This window comes from Oryctolagus cuniculus, chromosome 19 (assembly GCF_051225735.1).
Source record: "Oryctolagus cuniculus isolate XC-2025 breed Fujian yellow rabbit chromosome 19, ASM5122573v1, whole genome shotgun sequence".
Taxonomy (NCBI): Eukaryota; Metazoa; Chordata; class Mammalia; order Lagomorpha; family Leporidae; genus Oryctolagus; species Oryctolagus cuniculus.
The window spans coordinates 19205638-19225000 of NC_142885.1; the positions used below are offsets into that span (position 1 = coordinate 19205638).

General features: G+C 41.6%; 2 pseudogenes; both read right to left on the reverse strand.

Annotated features, from left to right (window-relative positions):
* Positions 1-33: 33 nt before the first annotated feature.
* LOC127489172 (septin-14-like) overlaps positions 34-19363 on the reverse strand; it is a 27719-nt pseudogene continuing 8389 nt past the window's right edge.
* LOC127489487 (serine/threonine-protein kinase LATS2 pseudogene) lies at positions 10953-13851 on the reverse strand (annotated as a pseudogene).

Here is a 19363-nt window from a genome sequence, read left to right on the forward strand (position 1 = left end):
AACCACTGTGCCAAATGCTCACCCCAGAAAAAACTATTTCTTACGACCTTTGTCCTTTTTTTACATTGGTGCACATAGGCGGCTGAAATGTTTCAGAAGTAGCCTTTGTTTTATAAAGATCTACTATGTCTTCTTCCAGTTGTCTTTTCTCTTCTTCAAGCTTTATCACCTCCTTGTGTTGAATCCTCTTCAGGTTCTCGAACTTGTCCTATAACTGGGACATCAATGTGCAGTTGTGACTCAAAGCACAGTGCGGCAGAACAGCTGAAAGAATATACTTGCCTTTTAGGGTTATCAAACAACTCAAACATTCACAATAAAAGAAAATACTCAGATGTGGGGTGTCCTTGATGTTAATTTTGACTATGTACCCATGGAATCAAATGTAATAGAATCCACAGCTGTGAACAAAAAAATCTGAATTTTTCATTTTTCCTAATAACCTATATTTTCTGAGTCAACATTTCCTCCTCAAAACATGTTCTAATAAAGTTTAATAAATCCATGCTCACTAAAAATACATGCACATTAAGATACACCATGGTTTGTGAAACAGCAGCTGAGACTTTAATTGGTAAAGATGCTTTGAAAGAAAGTCTTATAATTTCCTTGTTAAGTAAAATCAGTTCATGTGGAAAACAACAAGAACTCACTTACATTTTAGCTCCTTGGGAATTCTTATTCATGTATGGGGCTTAAAATCAATTCAATTAACTATGCAAAAGAGGCAGAGCCACCTTGGATCTCATTAGAGGCAGGCCTGCATCTCTGATATGATTTGTCAACAGCACAAAGATTGTTATATGCATCAGAGAAGCTCTTTGTAATTCAAATTACTTATTCAAATTATGTACTTACTTAAGCAGAGAGATACAGAGGCCACTATCCACTGGCTCACTTCTCAAATGCCCACGAGCTGGGAACTACATCCAGGTCTAGCTTATGGGTTGCCTGGATCCAACCACATGGGGCATCGCCAGCTGCCTTCTAGGGTATGCATAAGCAGGAAGCTGGACAGGGAGTAGGGCCAGGACTTGAACCCAGGCAATCTGACACAGGATGTGAGTTTCTTCACTGCTATGCCAAATACCTGCTCTAGAGAAGGTGTGCTTTTTAAAGTTATCATTTGCATGGAATGATACGATGAAAGAGAGGTATAATTGTGGCTTAAGTTTTAAAAAACACATATTCTGGGGACTTTTGCTAACACACTAATGGTCAGTAGGCTGAGATGACTGTCAAGAATGCAAGCAGTGTTGATTTCAGTGACTCTCAGTGCTGGGTGTTCATTAGTCATCCAGTGAGCCTGTAAGTCTCCCAATGTGTAGACTGCATACAGATCAATTACATTAGAATACCTGGGTTGAAATCCATGGGACAGAGCCTTCAAAAATTCCCTACATGATGTTAGAGTGGGAGAAGGACATGGAAGGTCAGACAAGGGGCACAAAAACACAGTAGCAAGGACCTAGCAGGTTCTGGTATTTGACATCCCAGTGGGGTGATCACTAGCCTTCAGGGAAATGCAAATCAAAACCACAGTGAGACTTCACCTCATCCCAGATAGAGTGGCTCTCATACAGAAATCAACAAACAACAAGTGCTGGCAAAGGGATACCCTAATCACTGGTGGTGGGAAGGTAAACTGGTAAAGGCACATTGGAAGACAATATGGAGGTACCTCAGAAATCTGAATATTGACCTGCTGTATGACCCAGCCATCCTACTCCTGGGAATTTACCCAAACAAAAAGAAATCAGTATATTAAAGAGTTATCTGAACTCTATGTTCATTGCAGCTCAATTCATAACAGCTAAGATATGGAATCTACCCAGATGTCCATCAACTGAAGACTGGATAAAGAAATTATGGTATATATACACCATGGAATACTACACAGCAGTAAAAAATGAAATCTTGTCATTTGCAACAAATTGGATGCAACTGGAAACCATTACACTTAGTAAAATAAGCCAGTCCCAAAAAGGCAAATACTATACGTTTTCCGTGATCTGTGGTAAATAATACAGTACCTAAAAGGTAATCTACAGAAGTGAAATTGACACTTTGAGATATGATGATTTTGAATAGCCTTTGTCTCAACTGTTGGGAAAGTGTTTTTTTGCTTCATACTATTTGTTGAATTCTTTATTTAGTGTATAGTAAATATTACAAGGATAAAATTAACTGAAAAATAGTCTTTGTAAAACATAAGAAGCCGGCGCCGTGGCTCAACAGGCTAATCCTCCACCTTGCGGTGCCAGCACACTGGGTTCTAGTCGGTCGGGGTGCCGGATTCTGTCCCAGTTGCCCCTCTTCCAGGCCAGCTCTCTGCTGTGGCCCGGGAGTGCAGTGGAGGATGGCCCAAGTGCTTGGGCCCTGCACCCCATGGGAGACCAGGATAAGCACCTGGCTCCTGCCATTGGATCCGCGCAGTGCACTGGCCGCAGCACGCCAGCCACGGTGGCCACTGGAGGGTGAACCAATGGCAAAAGGAAGACCTTTCTCTGTCTCTCTCACTATCCACTCTGCCTGTCAAAAAAAAAAAAAAAAAAAAAAAGAATGGGAATAGGAGATGGAAGAGGAAGAAGGGTGGGAGTGTGGGCAGGAGGGAGGGTAGGGTAGAAAGTATCACTATGTCCCTGAATCTGTATATAGGAAATACATGAAATTTGTATGCCTTAAATAAAGTTTTTTTTTTAAAGAAACAAATCTGGGTAAGACTTGAATTCCACAGCCACTGTCCCTGTGAATTCCTAGGAGTGCATGTCAGGCCCACCTTAGGCCCGTGGTGACACACTGAAAGAAGTATTACCTAACATAGCACAGGCCTCTGCACAAGGCCAAGTAACTTCAGAGGCTGCATCCATGAGCACCCCCTGGGGTGGGGTACAGGTCTTTGGGCTTTAACAGGTGCTGGGTCTCGCAGCAGCTGCTGGATGGGCTCACAGCTCCAAAGCAACGTCCTGAACTCCCTCTTCTGCCCTACTCTATAGCAGCTGTGGTCTTGTTCCAGTTTCTGCCAAGGTTTGTGGGAGGAGTGACAGAGGTTGTCTGGCTATAGAAAGCCCAATACTCAGTCTGCAAGCACAAGCCTTAGGGGCAGCAGCCACAGGGTTCTGTGTGATTTTGAATTTTATTGCAGTGGGCCTTGCACTGGAATTCAGCTCCCTCTGCCTCTCACAAGCAGCAAGTATCTCTCTCCAGACTGTGCTGCTTAGAGCAGGGGAGGGATGACACAGGCATCTCTTTCCTTTCTGATTTCTTCATTGCAATGCTTCTTATTATTCTCCTAAAGGCACTATGGTCTCCCGCCTGGCATCTGTGGCTCTTGTGATGGTGACTTGATGTGTTGATAATTGTGAAACTTTCTGCCTCCATGGGAAGGTGGTCCCCAGATCATCTTACTCAGCCACCATCCTGCTTTGTACCACCTATAAATGCCTTTTGAACTGAGTAATGGGCACAGGCTGGAAGAATTATAGGATTAAGCCAGAAAAAAAAAACCTAGATCCCCATAATTTCAGCATAAAGGGAAATACTGCTGAGGAATAAGAAGACAAGAGCTGCAGGGAAAATCTAAATCTTCTCAGGCATTAGTTAGGACCAAGTCAGAATACTGATAGAAATACAGACAGTAAGGCCTTCTTGATGAAGTTGCAGATAGAAACAAGGTATTAGAAACTTCAGTAAAGACCGTCCTCAGTGTACAGTTCCAAAGAACATGGCTGAATTGTTCCTGTGTCTAAGGCATTATTCAGGACACAGTTTAAGAGCCACGAGCCAGGGTATCTGGCAGAAGGGAAATCTAAGGAGCAAAGCAGCCAAGGGTCTACACAACTTTTAACTACCTCCAGTAAAAAGAGGAGAGAAATTATTTAAAGATGGAATTTATAATTAAAATGGAAGGAGGAAGTAAAATTTTGAAAACCCTAAAGCTGGCCCTGTGAATAATAATTTTCATGTTCAGGAGAGAATACTAAAGATGTACCCAAGTGGCCATTTGCCAGGGATTAATGTGGCTGTCAGTTACCCAGGTTCTAGTCATGAAGACAAGGCTTTTCAGAGGGATCTGTGAGGCAAACCAGGGCCTTCACCACAAGATTCCTGGAGAGGCCCCTTGGGGATCTCAGCATTCATTTCTCTGCTCCACCTCAGGACTCTGCTCCCCAGATTCTGGTACAGCATCCTGGACCACCACAGTCATCGCCAAGTGAGCTCAGGCGTGGCCTGTCCCACTGCTACATGAGGTACAAGCCAACATTTCTAGCAGCATCCACACGTTGCTAATTCTGTGGCCACACAGACTGCAAGAGCTGTGGAAACACAGATGTCTCTATCTAGACAAAGGATAGTATGTGGCAATCTGGGGCCCAGGTAAAGACTTGACACAGGGCTCATCCACTGCGTAGAATTCCCACCACAGCAATGCCTCATACTTTTTGAAGTCAAGCAGCCTCAAAAACTTCAACTGATCTCTCAAGTTTACCCCCTAAGTTAGGAAGACCACTAAAAGTTGATGTAAAGTATATCAAACCAGCAGCACCTGCCTCTTTCTTAGCTTCTTTAAATGTTGCTTCTTTCTCCCTCACCCATTGCATAAACCTCTATTTTAGTTTCATAGATCTCCTGAAAGCTAAAAAGCACATTTGTATTACTCTCACATTAAAATGCCCACATAAATAAACATATAAAGATATATTTGTAGGCTAGGTTCTATAAAAGAACATTTACCAATATGACAACTTATAGATCATGGGATATATAAACTGAGGTATAATATTTAACCTTAGTATATGTAGACTATAAATAAAGAGTACTAAAAAGGGTACTATAATTTTTAACTGCTTATAGTAGTGATTTCTTATTTCTTCCATTTTCTGTACTTCTTATATTTTGGCAGTAAATTAGAGGAAAGTTCTAATGATTGAAACTACTTTCAAAATAGTTGAAATAGGAGCTGGTGTTGTGGTGTAGCAGGTTACACCATCACCCGTGATGTCAGCATCCCATATGAGCACCAGTTTGTGTCCTCGCTGCTCCACTCCCAATTAGTTCCCTGCTAATGCACCTGGGAAAGCAGTGGGAGATGTACCAAGTACTTGGGCCTGTGCTCCCATGTGGGAGACCCAAATGGAGTTCCAGCTCCTGTCCTTGGCGTGGCCTAACTCCAACCCCAGCCACTGTGGCCATTTGGGAAGTGAACCAGTGGATGAAAGATATCTATCTCTGTCTTCCCAACCTGTCTTTCAAATAAATAAATCTTTTTAAAATAGTTGAAATAAAGCTAGGCATCTTTAAAAATATCATTCACTTAAGATAGTTCAATTCTGGTTGTCATCAAGGAATCATAACCAAGTGACTACTAAAGTACTATAAGTACTGTTACAACACAAATACCATCCATCTTCAATAGCGCTAAATACATCTGCTCTAAAACTTTTCCACTTGACTTCCAAGACATTGCATTAATGCTTTTCAACTCTTTCCTTCACCAAACCTTCTTAATTTCTTTTGCCAGTCTGTCAGTGTTTGCTTATATTCACCAATCTCTTCCCTGATTCTGTTTCACATAAATACAAAAATCAAAACAAAATAATACCTTGGATACATTTTTCAATATACACAAATATTTCACTTATAAATGAGCTTTTTTTATATTGCTTCTATTAGTTCCACCTAAGACTTAGGATGATTAAAAAACCTAAAATGAAGGATGGGTTGGGATGGGAGAAGTACAATTATCTGCATGCCCAAATGACTACACTTTGTGGTTGTAGGGACTTTCTAAATTATTCATCTAGTTGTTCCAGCCATGTCTGTACTCACCTAACTGGCTGGTTGTCTGAGCCCACATCAGTGAAACCCATTGACTGCAGTTTGAAGTACCTGAAACGTTCTGGTTTCAGGTGGAGGCTGAGTGTGCGTCTGTTCTTTCAGGTCTTCCATATTGGTAGAAAGAAGCATATACCGGAGCTGAACAAAGTCACAGTGATTTTCATTTTCCACTGGTCAGAAAAACAACACATCTACTACATTCACTGTCAATACCTGGTACTCAGTAAGCTTTCTCAAAAGAATGCAAGAATGGAAACCACATTTAAAGGAAAGCCAACATTATCATCTGAATAACAGCAATAATTCTTTTAACAATATAACTGTGTTCCTGCTAATGCATACCAACTATATGAAGTTTATTTCTAGATTAGCAAATTTTCTTTAAATTCAATATATAAATAAAAAATAAAAAAATAGTAAAACAATGTGTCTCATTAGCATCCACTATAGGTTTTCATGGTTAGTGCATTAGTACTTTACAAACTATCCTGAAGTTATTTCACAGACTTCTAACAAAGTATGTATTATAACATCACTGAAGGAAATACTTTTATTAAGTAAAATTCTACTAACAAAAATATAATATGCAAAAGATAGATTATGCATGCTTTAGTTATAAAATCCCATTTATATTCCATACATGTGTTTCACTAACCAGTATACTGAAATAAACCAAAAATGCAGAAGCAGCTATATTTCTATCAGATAAAGTAGGCTTTGAGGCAAAAACTGCAAACCAAGAATTAGAAGGTCATTATATAAAAACAGAGGAGTCATTTAATCCAAAGGATATAGCAGGACTGGCATTTAGTCTAGTAGTTAAGATGCCAATTAAGATACCTGCTTCACATATTGGAGTACCTGGATTCAGTACCAACAGTCAGCTCCTGGCTCTGGCTTCCTGCTAAGGCAGCTCTGGGAGGCAGCAGTGATGGCTTCTGCATCCACAAGGGTGGCCTGGACTGATCTTCCAGCTCCTGACTTTAGCCCCAGCCCAGTCCCAGTGACTGTGATCATCTCGGGAGTGGACTGGTAGGAGGACGCTCTCTCTGTATAACTGTCTCTCTGCCTCTCAATTCAATAAATATATTCAAAATGACATAGCACTTATAAATATATTTGCATCTAAATATATATTTTCACCTAAATATAAATATATACTTATATATAAATATATTTGTACCTAAATATATAAATCAAATATTAATAAATCTTTAAGAACAATATAGACTGTAATATCATAGTAGCATACTTAGAAATCCCTTTCAGAAACTGGCTGATTGGGGCTGGCATTGTGGCACAGTGAACTAAGCTGCTGCCTGCAATGTCAATATTCCATATGTGAGCACAAGTCCTGGTTGCTTTGCTTCCAAAATAACAATACGTCACCATCTTTTAAAAATAAATAAATAGGCCGGCACCACGGCTCAACAGGCTAATCCTCCGCTTAGCGGCGCTGGCACACTGGGTTCTAGTCCTGGTCAGGGCACCGGATTCTGTTCCGGTTGCCCCTCTTCCTGGCCAGCTCTCTGCTGTGGCCAGGGAGTGCAGTGGAGAATGGCCCAAGTGCTTGGGACCTGCACCCGCATGGAAGACCAGGAGAAGCACCTGGCTCCTGCCTTTGGATCAGCGCAGTGCGCCGGCCACAGTGCGCCAGCCATGGCAGCCATTGGAGGGTGAACCAACGGCAAAGGAAGACCTTTCTGTCTGTCTCTCTCTCACTATCCACTCTGCCTGTCAAAATAAGTAAATAAATAAAATAAATAAATAAATAAAAATTAAAAGAAAAAAATAGTCAGGATATGAAATCAACCCAAGAGTCCACCACTCAATGAGTGGATAAATAAAATGTAGCAAATAAGCACAATGGAATACCATTCAGGCTTAAAATGAAGGAAATTCTGTCATTTATAACAAAAACCTGGAGGCCATTTAACTACAAAATAAACCAGGCACATGGGCAAATATGGCATGCTTTCAGTTATTTAAGGAATATTAAAATGTTTAATTTACATAAATAGTGAATAAAATAGTGGTTATCAGGAGCTGGATAGAGTAGTGGATAAGGGAGATTTTGGTCAAAATATAAAATATTTTGTTAGATGAAAGTGAAAGTTCAAGACATCTACTATACATCATGGTTACTATTGTTAACATACTGCATTCTTAAAAATTTCAATACTGAGTATATATTAATATTCTCACCACAAAGCTTATGTATATGGTGATTAGCTCAATTTAGCCTTTCAACAACAGACACATAGTTCAAAGTGTCACGTTGCATATGAAAAGTACATACAATTTTGTCAATTAAAAATTCTTTGTTAAAAAACCAACTCACATGTCTTTCTCTTGTGTTGCCATTTCCAAAAGTCTCAGGATGACTTATTATTTATAGCACATGATAATTTTATATTTTATTTATATTCATTATATTTATATTTATTTTATATGATAATTTTACTATAGCTTATTTTACTTATATTTATTTATATTATACCTACATAATATTACATGTAGTATAACATATAGCAATATAGTAAAATTTGAATATTTCATAACTTTGAAACTCTAAAAATCCTACAGGTGACAGACATGGAATGTTTAACTCCGTATTTCCAGAGCCTGCACTCTTTCATCACATTTACCTTGCAAAACTCCCCAGGGGTAGTCACGGCCTCTGACCATCCTTTTTCCAACTTTCACCTCATCCATGCTCCCTGCCACAGCGAAAGGCCTAGAAAATAAGAGTGATATTAATTGAATTCTTTCATACTAATGTGGTTGATGCTGTACAAAAATAAGAGATGAGAATGTCACAATACATCTAATTAAACAAAGGATATATACTGCATCAGATCTCAATACTTGACAGCATATATGTGCTAGCAGATTTTTTGCCAACATTGATCTCAGATTATGCACATAACTGAAAATTATCTACTGAGCAGAGCCTACAGCAGGGTATCATGCTGTGGGGAATAAAAAGAAAAAAGATTTTAGTGGACATATAATTCTTCCCTATATTTATCCTGAAACACAGAGACATTGTTGAGAAAATTACATTCATACCACTTTTAATTCTAGTATAAAAATTAAAAGAAAATGGTACTGCCAGTGCCGCGGCTCAACAGGCTAATCCTCCGCCTAGCGGCGCCGGCACACCGGGTTCTAATCCTGGTCAGGGCACTGGATTCTGTCCCGGTTGCCCCTCTTCCAGGCCAGCTCTCTGCTATGGCCCAGGAGTGCAGTGGAGGATGGCCCAAGTGCTTGGCCCCTGCACCCCATGGGAGACCAGGAGAAGCACCTGGCTCCTGCCTTCGGATCAGTGTGGTGCACCGGCCACAGCACGCTGTCCATGGCGGCCACTGGAGGGTGAACCAATGGCAAAAGGAAGACCTTTCTCTCTGTCTCTCTCTCTCACTGTCCACTCTGCCTGTCAAAAAGAAAAAAAAAAGAAAATGGTACTAAAAATAACTAAAACAATGTTACTGGATAAACAAAGCATTTGCTTATAAGGAATACTATATGCATCCCAGTGAATTCGAAGTGCAATTTAGAGCAAAATGGGGTCTCTATGGCTCATGACAGAGAGGTTCTCCAGGCCAAGGTTGTCTGAAAAATGATAACCAAAAAAACCAGTACACAGGATTTTTTTTTAGATTAGGCATTGATAAACTTATAAGCATTGTTTCTTAGATACATACTAAGTAATGCATACATTATGCCAAGAATTCAAAGAAAAATATGGAGAATAATATAATGAAAACTGTGATCAGATTTTTAAAAAGCAAAAGAATTTAAATAAATCACTTTAAATAGGCACCATACTAATTTGAAATAAGGAATATTTTGTTTACCTATGTAGTTATACATACATCTATACATCTAAGAAAACATGTATGGTTTATTTTTTCATCACACTGTCAATAAGAATCTTTGCTTGTTTACAAAGGTTAGAAAAATGTGCTATTTAAACCAAGCTACAGTTCAACATTTCAAAGCACACTAAAACCATAAGATTACTCAAAAACCATAAGATTACTCAATTTCATTATGGTAACATCTCAGCTGTTACAACAGTGGGGGGAAGAAGCATTCAAGAGGTTAAGTAGCAGGGTTGGAGTTATTGAATTCCACATACCAGCTGCACCAAGAACCCAAGAGCATACTGACTACAGAAATGAACATGTGTCCACCAGTAACTTCAAAGTTCTGGCATAGCTATGTTAATCCCTTTTGAAGTGTGAAAGTTTAGTATATGACAAACATTTCACTTTATCCCCCAAAGAACCCAATCATACCCAACACACACACACAAATCACTTTCCAGTTACACTTCTGCATGTCTTTAACAAAATAAGGGATACAATCATAGCGAACCACGGGATACCTTATCAGCACGCTATCTAAAATGCCTCATTTAAAAACACTTGGTAAAAACATATTCACAGCAGTTTCTGTGAATGGCTATGGTAATTTTATAATAGAAAAACCCTGCTCCAGCAGTGCTTTCCCCAGCAGACGTCTGAAATCATAGCATATCATCACCCTGCTCACTTCCTATTATGCTGTAATATACACAAAGCCCAAAAAAAGCACCTTTTAACATCATATCACGATTTTGAAATGTGGGAAAAAATACAAACAAAATCCACTGTGTGGATAAAATGGTCTCCATGATATCTGGGCAGAGTGCCTTTTAAGTTTTTTATATTATTGCACAGACATTTGTTCTCACATGTTTTTCAGTTTTTCAGTTTTTATGTCTTTTCTTAAATGTGAATAAGTGCTACGGATAAAATACAAATGTAGAAAATAACAGCAGCATGATTTGTCAAAGTTAATCTCTAATTTAGTAAGAAAAATAGGATTTCTAAACTGTACTAAATGTTTAAAAATATTGTTCTAATGCAGTGTTAAGTCCTCAAAAGCCGATTCAAAGTCACGTCCACCCTCCCTGCGCAGCAAGCGGAACTGAGAAAAGCAGCTCAGCTGGAAAGAGTCCCTTCAGCTTCTGTGTCGGGCGTTCCCAGTGAAGAAGTCTCGAGAGAAGTAGCCCACCTGGGCTGCTCCCCCGGTGACTGACACCTCATGGCCCCTGGCTGCACGGGCTACACATAGACCGGCTGGCACCCTCGGTCAGATCCACCAGATCGGAGTTTTCCAATCTGAGTTCTCAGACTGTGAAGCCTCTGCTCCTGAAGGCTTGTGGCATCTAAAGGGGAAGCCACTGTCATCACAGCACCTTCAGAAAGTGAATTCACAGAAGGCGAGCTCTGGTGCCTGTTTCCAGGGCAGGCGAGCGTGTCCCAGGCCTTGGTACTCCCTTCGCTGGCCTCATTCCACAGGCTTTCTTTATCTATGGGGTCAAAATTTGAGGTGTCCCATGGGATGGCTGCTGGTGGCACGTAGGGGGCTGGCTGCTTCCAGATGTCACTGGAGAAGTCTATGCTGTGAAGAAGGGGTGGGCCTTCAAAGTCATCGGCCTGTCTCTCCCCCAGGCAGATTAGAGCAGCTCAGCTTGGTGATAAGGTTGACCTGGCCTCGGGCTCAGCTTGACCTGGGCGGGAATGTGGAGGTGTTCTCCCAGTTGACCACCTTCAGCTGGGTTTCTGTGAGTGTGGGCACCAGCCCGACTGGCATCTTGAAGAGAATCACGCTGACGCTCCACAAGGGTGTACCTTTGCAGAGGAGTGATGTAATGTGGCGACCCAACCAGGGGGTGCACCAGACACCACTGGTGCTGCTTGCCACCTGCTGTTCCAGGGTCTTCAGCCTGTCCTCACACCAAGAGTTAGACACATCGTCCCAGAGGTCACTGAGCTCCATGCTGTCCTGTCAGATGTGGTTTCCTTTCTGGTAGTATTAGGAATTGTGAGTTCCACCTGCACCCCATGAAGAGGCCGAAATCTGTCCCTTTGATGTGACCATCCAGCTCTATCCAAATGTTGTCAGGCATGATGTCCCAGTGGATAAAGCCTATCTTGTGGACGCTCTCAATGGCCAACATCAACTCTATGATGAGAACCAGGCCAGGTGCTCAGGGAAGACCTCCATGTGGATCAGCAGGCTCATCACATCCCCACCAGGGACCAGTCCCTTACAAAGTACAGGCTGTATTTGTCTTGGAAGGAGTAGTAGAGTTTCACCACCCACTCGTTGTCGGCCTCAGCCAGGATGTCCCTCTCGGCCATGACACGGGCCACCTGATTCCGGCTCAACACATCCTCCTTCCTCAGGGTCTTCATGGTGTACAGAGAGTGAGAGTCCACCTTACAAGTAAAGTGCACTTCTCCAAAGGCACCGACCCCCAGGGTTTTGATTTTCACAAACATGGGCTTGTTCACCTTGGCCCTCTTCAGCCTGCTGTAATTAGACTCCTCCTGGTAGAGGATCTCCCTCTGTTCCTGCTCAGCTTCGCACAGTCCAGCTTTGGCCATCCCTTGCTCCAGCTGCATCCTCCGGTTCACCTTCTGCTGGTAGGTTTTTATGACATTTTCCACGTGTTGCTCCATGAATTACTTAAAGTGTGACTCTTGCTTCTCCTCCTCCTTGCTGTTTTTGCAGCCAAGGACTTAGGAAAAAGTCTGGATCTGCTTTTTGTCCTTCCCGCATCTGTGCCCCTTGGCGCTCTGGTGGCTCTTGTCTGCCCTTTTGGCGGGCTTGGCCGCCGCACGCCCTCGGAGGCTCTGCTCCATGCCCACATACAGGCCGTCCAGGTCGTACTGCTCTGACTTGCTGGGTAGCAGCAGGTGATTCGGGTAGGGTGGGGGCAGGCACCTGCAGTGTGGGCTGCCCAACTCCAGGTCCAGTGGGTAGGGACTGCCGAGGGTGTTGGGAGCCAGCAGGGAGGGCTCCGCCTGGACGGGCACTCGACCCGCAGTTGCTGGCTGTTGAAGGAGTAGGTCCTTCTGGGCGCGGGGCCGTCAGGCTGGCCCTTGGCTGTCAGGCCCCAGTAGACCCCAGCCTCAGGCAGCGCCTTGCTCTGGAACAAGAGGCTGTGCCGCACGCCTTAGGCCAGAGGCTCCCAGGGCACCAGCAAGAGCGCGGCCTTAGGTCGCGCCAAGTAGCTGCAGCGAGGGGCCCGCAGTGCGGGAGCCCGGGAAGTGCGCCCCCGCCCCCTCCACGCCCGCTGTCCCATAGCCTTAGGAGGGGTGCGCCGTCCAGGGGAAGGCTTGGCATCTTCTCCAGCGCCGCCCAGCAGGTGGTAGGGTGGGAAGGCGTCGCCCTGGAAACTGGGCCTCTGCGACATCATCACTGGGGTTGGCACCAGGCCCTTTCCTGGGGAGTCTGCTTAATGACTCGCACTGTCTGTTCCTTCCTGGGGCCCAGGCAGCCCGTCTTACTGATGTATTCCGGAGCCCTTTCTATACTCCTGCTGCCAGTCGGCTTGAGCGCTCTGCCCGCCACCTCCTGGTCACACCCTGCATTCACCAGCCTCTGCCGCATCTGCTGGTTCCCAGCTGTGCAGGTGCCGGATTCCTTAGCAGAGACAAGGAGGAGCATCTGATTTTCAGCAGCGCTGTCTGATAAAAGCGGTGGCCCTCTGCTGTCCAGGGAGGCATCACTGCTCTGTCCCTCGGGCAACCCCTGAGTGGAAGGCCTGGGCGGTTGTTACAGCCCCTCGGGGGTCTCTTGCAGTCGCTGCCAGCTATTTCCCGAGTAAGTCATGGCAGGAAAAGTCTTTGGCCTCGTTGTTAGTCCAGTTTCCTTTCACCATAAATCTTCTTAAAGTCTTAAATTATTTAAAAATGTAAAAAGCTGTCAATATTGTAAATATATTTTCAAGACAACTTCCTTTTGAAAATTTGCCTTCCTTCAACTTTTGTAGTCCCTAGAGAATCTAGATGTCGCAGAGCCTCCATGGTGAAGTCCTCACTCTCCTGCAGCGTGGTCTACGCCCTCCAAGGTGTCCTGGCCCAGGGCTCTGGGCAGGAGACCTGATGACAGTGGCTGGAGCTGCTGCGGGCCCCCCAGGGACAGGGGAGGCCCCGCAGGCTGCTGCTCCATCTTCCCGGGCTCTCACGCTGCGGTTCCAAAGCGCACATCTCCATATGTTTCACAATTACAACTTTAGGATCTTGCTAATTCTTCCCACTGTGAACGCCCCCCCACCTTGCTCTTCCCTTTCTTATTCTCACTCTTATACTTTACTAAGATCTATTTTAAATTAACTTTATATATATAATTAACTGTTAAGTATAGAATTCAATTAATTGTATGAAAGAGAAAAAATAAGGAAAATATTATAAAGGAAAAGATAAAAGATATAGAATAAAAAGCAACAGTCAAGAGAAGGGCTCCTGAAAATCGTTGCTTCTCAAAGTGTGAATTTCATTTCTACATGTTGTCTTTTAGGTGCTTTATTAGTTATCACAGGTCAGGGAGAACATACAGAGTTTGTCCCTTTGGAACTGGCTTATTTCACTAAGTATGGTGTTTTCCAGTTTCATCCATTTTGTTGCAAATGACCAGTCTTCGTTTTCTTTTCATTTTTTTTTACTGCCTGCTGTGTTGTATTCCATGGTGTACATATCCCATAATTTCTTTATCCAGTCTTCAGCTGATGAGCATTTGGGTTGATTCCATGTCTTTGCTATTGTGAATTGAGCTACAATAAATATGTGGTACAGATAGCTCTTTTGTATGCTCCATCCTCCAGTTATAAGGTCAAAAAGGAGAAATGTTGATTACCTTGTTTTTTTTTTTTTTTGATTACCTTGTTTTGACCAGTATACACTTTATACATCTATTGAAATGTCACAATGTAGCACATAAATATGCACAATTGTTAATTTTTACATAAAAAGCACTAAAGGAAATTCTTCATACTGAAAGCAAGAAACTTCTGTAGATAATTCAAATAAATATTTTTAAATAGTAATTGTAGGCCAGCACCGCGGCTCACTAGGCTAATCCTCCGCCTAGCGGCGCCGGCACACCGGGTTCTAGTCCCGGTCGGGGCGCCAGATTCTGTCCCGGTTGCCCCTCTTCCAGGCCAGCTCTCTGCTGTGGCCAGGGAGTGCAGTGGAGGATGGCCCAAGTGCTTGGGCCCTGCACCCCATGGGAGACCAGGAAAAGCACCTGGCTCCTGGCTCCTGCCATCGGATCAGCGCGGTGCACTGGCCGCGGCAGCCATTGGAGGGTGAACCAACGGCAAAGGAAGACCTTTCTCTCTGTCTCTCTCTCTCTCACTGTCCACTCTGCCTGTCAAAAAAAAAATAGTAATTGTAATTATATAATTATAAAATAATGGCTTAAATGTATATCCTGCTTATCCTTTTAATTTTTAAATAATATATAAAATATTTATATAATGTTTCTGTAACCTAGAACACATAGAAAGGTATTACATTTGTAACACATTTGCTAATAACCATGCGAAGACTATAGGCAGCACCAAAGCTGAACTGGAATGAGGAAATTACTAATGTATTACTAAGTTTGAAATATAAAAATATGTGTATAACAATAATGCCACAGAAAATATGAAAATAGAATACAGCTATATAATAGTAAAGTTTCTATACTATTAAAATCAAAAGTGGAATATATGTGAAGTCAGTTCTGGTAAGCTGAGGTGTATGTATATGGTGAATCTTGAGCAACTACTATAATCAAAGCTAAAATTTCAGTGAAGAGGCATTAGACAAATTAAAAGTCTACATAAACATTTGCTTAATGGCAAAAAAAGAGAATAATAGAACAAATATAGCATGAGAAATTTAGAGAACAAAATGTAAGATGGCAGTCACAAATCAAATTATAGAAGTAAGAATATTACTTATGAATGGATTAAACAAGTGAATAAAAGCACAAATTGCCAGACTGAACAATTAAGCATGTCTCAGCTCTATCTTTTCTGCAGGAGACACAATTTGGTTCAAAGACACAAATATATTGAAAGTAAAAGGATTGAAAATGCGCATCATGATAACAGCAACTACAAGAAAGCTGTGGTGGCTCTTCTAATATTAGATAAAATATTTTAAACTTTTCTACTAAAGTTATAAAGACTGTCTTACTTATAATTTTACATGAAAGGGCCCACCCAATCCTTGATTTATGAATCCATATGCACCTATTCACAAAGCACCAAAATCACACACAAGAAATGAAAACAGAAATGAGGAGGTAAACAGGCAATTTAATAACACTTACAGACTTCAATACCTCAACATGAAAAGTGGACAGAGCAAAGCGAAGTTCAACAAACAGAGATTTAGACACCACTATAAACTAGAGTTAACATGCCAATGGATAACAGAATATACATTCTTTTTAAGTGTACATGGAAAATTCTCTAGGATAAAGCACATGATAGGCCACAAAAGCAAATATCAATACGTATTAAAGAATAGAAATAAGAAAAAATGTCTCTGGCTATTTAAAACTAATGATAATGTATCTAATGGGAGACACAGGCTCCAAAACAATAATAATAGGAGACTTAAACATCCCACTTTCATCAATGGACAGATCAACTAGGCTAAAAATCAACACAGAAACAACAGAGCTAATCTACACTATGGACTAAATGGACCTAACTGACACCTATAGAACATCTCATCCTAAAGCTGCAGAACACGCATTCTTTTCATCAGTGCTTGAACTTTCTCTAGTACAGACCATGTGCTAGGCCATAAAGCAAGATTCAACAAATTCAAACAGCTGAAATCATACCATGTATCTCTTTGTCCACAATGGAATGAAGTTGGAAATTAACAACTTAACAGACTCTAGAAAATATGCAAAGTATGAACACTAACAAGACATTCTTGAATGAACAGTGTGCCAGGAAATAAAAAAACTCCAGGAAACAAATAAAGATGACAACACAACATATCAAAACTTGTAGTATATAGCAAAAGCAGTTTTAAGAGAGAAGTTTATAGCAATTAGTACATCAAAAAATTGCAAACACATCAAATAAATGACTAAAATTGCATTTCAAATACTAGAAAAATAAGAACAAACCAAACCAAATAGGAGGGAAAAATAATTAAAAGTGGAAAACATTTTTTCAAGGTCAAGAAAATGTCTCCTCGCACTGGATTTTGGGGAAAACACATTATTAATCTTCTTTTTGTCAGATACAAATGAAACATATGACTAATACTGCTACTTATAAATGGTATCTTCATTCTCACATGTAAAACAATTAAACAGAAGCTTACATTCATGGAGGAGTTCACCTGACTCAGAGTTTCATCATCTGTCAGGAAGCGGTATATTTGGATGCCATTGCTGCTCAACTCACTCATAATCCTACTCTTAAGCTTCGGTAAATTACTCTTAGAAATCGTATCTGCTTTGGCAATCAATGGTATAATGTTCACCTATTAAGAAGAAAGACAAATTTCACCTCTAATGATTTGTTGTTTATCTTGTAGTTTTCAAAAAGCCTCACAACCTCTGAGAATAAATTTGTATAACTAGATGATCTCTGGTTATCATATCTTCCTTCCAAATATTTTTCAAAAATCATTAGTACCTTTTAATATTCATCTTTTATAATTTGTTTAGAATGTTGTTTTTCTCCTAAAAGTCTTTCACTTCCAACACATTTTGAGTTAGTAAAATGTAAGCTATTCTATGAAACAGACCATCTATTTCATTATCAATTTTATTTCTTATTAGACTGAGTGACAAAAGTCAGAATTAGAAACCTTTCAACACAATTGTGGAAGAGGATTTTTATGTCATAGTTCTCAGTCATGCACAGCACCTTCTCCATAAAGACATCCTAATCAGGGTCTCATCTTCACCTATCTGTGCTCAACCTAAATGTCCTTGCAGACAGAGGCCAGCATTGTGGTACAATGGGTTAAGCTGATGCAGACATCCCATACTGGAGCACTGGTCCAGGCTGCTCTGCTTCCCATCCAGCTCCCAGACAGTCTGCCTGGGGAAGCAGCAGAGAACAGTCCAAGTACCTGGGCCCCTGCCACCCATGTGAGAGACCTGGAAGAAATTCTGGGCTCCTGGCTTCTTCCTGGCTCAGTCCTGGTCGTTGCAGCCATTTGGGGAGTGAACCAGTGGATAGAAGTGTTCTCTTTCTTCCTGTCAAATAAATATAAATGTCCTCAAAGAGAGGCCAGCACTGTGGTGTAGCAGGTAGCCTCCACCTGTGGGGCCAGCATCCCATACAGGTGCTGGTGCTTGTCCTGGCTGCTCTACTTCTGATCCAGCTCCCTGCTAATGTGCCTGGGAAAGCAGCAGAAGATGGTCCAAATCCTTGGGCCCCTGCACCCACATGGAAGACTTGGAAGAAGCTCCTGGCTCCTAGCCTTGGACTGGCCCAGATCTGCCAATTTGGAGAGTGAACCAGGAAATGGAAGATCTGTGTGTGTGTGTGTGTGTGTGTGTGTGTGTGTCTGTAACTCTGCCTTGCAAATAAATAAATAAATCTTTTTGGAAAATGTTCTTGAAGATGGATTTGCTTGTTTCCCAGAGACCACATAAATATAATAGACTTTTTTGGTTACCATAGTTTAATGACTGAGTGTGAATGTGCGTGTGTATCTGTGTGTGTGTGTGTATGTATGAGTATGTGTGTGTGAATGTACATGTGTGTGTATGTAGGTGTATGAGTATGTGTGTGCATGTGTGTGTGTGTGTGTGTGTGTGTGAAGGGCACCTTTCTAACAAGTATGTTAACTTAAATTTGCAAAAATGAATTATTTTCACATTTAAAGTTGAATATTTACATATTTTAGGTTGAAGCTTTACAAATAAGCTTTTTTCCAGTTCTACTTTATGATCGTTCTCACGTCTGTGAATTTATACTGAAATAGCTAAACTTGTAGAAAGTAAAAATGTCCAAAATTCTAAAATATGCTTTACTACTGTTATATTAAAATCATAGCTTCACAATATCAAAATGTGGCAAACAGACATCAGTGTTATTGGATAATTTTTGTTTTAGATTTCTCAAATCACTTTTTAAAAAACACTGAGCAAATACAAGGCTTCAAAATTAAAACATAGTTGTTCAAAATTTTGTCAGAATGGGCCATCAAAGGAGGTACCTTTCTCTGAAGGGAGGAGAGAACTTTCACTTTGATTATGGCCTTGTCTAAATAAGGTTGGAGTTTGTGAACTCAAGAGGCTTCCATAGCCTTGCCAGCTCATGACAAGAGCCTCAGATGATTACTGACTCATAAATAAAAGTGTCAATTATTGCTGGTGCCGCATCTCACTAGGCTAATCCTCCACCTGCGGTGCCGGCACCCCAGGTTCTAGTCCCAGGTGGGGCACCGGATTCTGTCCCAGTTGCTCCTCTTCCAGTCCAGCTCTCTTCTGTGGCCCGGGAGGGCAGTGGAGGATGGTCCAAGTGCTTGGGCCCTGCACCCACATGGGAGACCAGGAGGAAGCACCTGGCTCCTGGCTTCAGATTGGTGCAGTGTGCCGGCCATAGGGGCCATTTTGGGGGTGAACCAACAGAAGGAAGACCTTTCTCTCTGTATCTCTCTCTCTCACTGTCTAACTGCCTGTCAAGAAAAAAAAAGTGTCAATTATT